Genomic DNA, 882 nt, shown 5'->3' on the forward strand with positions numbered 1-882 from the left:
CCTGATGAACTGAGTTCACTCTACCATCCATATGGAGGGCTGGAGAGATGGCTCAGAGGTTAAGAGTACTGGCTGCTCTTCCAGAGGTCCTGAGTTCAATTCCCAGCAACCACATGGTGGCTCACAACCATCTGTACTGACACCTGGCGCCCTGCTCTGGCGTGCGGGCATACATCGAGGCAGAATGTTGTATACATAATAAATAAATAGATAGATAGATAGATAGATAGATAGATAAATAGATAAATAGAAAAAAAAAAGAAAAATCTTTTTTAAAAAAATCCATGTGGAGACAGAATGAAAGAAGCAGTCCTACAAAGTTGCCCTCTGACCTCCACGCTGGTGGTGTGATGTACGTAACCTTACATACATCACATATACCCACAAACATTAATTGTTTTGCTTTATTTTTTGAGACAGGGTTTCTGGGTAGCCCTGGCTGTCCTGGATCTCACTCTATAGACCAGGCTGGCCTCAAACTCACAGATATCCACCTGCCTCTGCCTCCCAAGTGCTGGGATTAAAGGCGTGCGCCACGACTACCACCTGGCTGCTGCAAGAATTTTTAATACAGTATGCCTCACTAATTTTCAGGTCTTGCTCAGAGGCCATGCTAATCTTCCCTGTACTGTTCCAACTTCAGTATATGTGCTGCTGAAGTAAGCACACACACACACATAAAAAAATAAAATAAAATAATGACAACTAAGCTCAGTTCTACCCCAGTCATCCTAAGTACTTTTGGGACACCACCACTTAGAGGCAGGATTTGGGTTTCTATTTTTGCTGTTGTTCTTTTTTTAAAAAAAAAAATATTTATTTATTATGTATACAATATTCTGTCTGTGTATGTCTGCAGGCCAGAAGAGGGCACCAGACCTC

General features: G+C 42.0%; 1 non-coding gene across 1 annotated transcript; it reads right to left on the reverse strand.

The window, feature by feature from the left end:
• Window positions 1-564: 564 nt before the first annotated feature.
• Window positions 565-667, reverse strand: LOC113456698. The gene has a single exon (XR_003377453.1). It is a non-coding gene; the product is annotated as a U6 spliceosomal RNA (small nuclear RNA).
• Window positions 668-882: the final 215 nt, after the last annotated feature.

The sequence above is a fragment of the Microtus ochrogaster genome, chromosome 10 (genome assembly GCF_000317375.1).
Source record: "Microtus ochrogaster isolate Prairie Vole_2 chromosome 10, MicOch1.0, whole genome shotgun sequence".
Lineage (NCBI taxonomy): Eukaryota > Metazoa > Chordata > Mammalia > Rodentia > Cricetidae > Microtus > Microtus ochrogaster.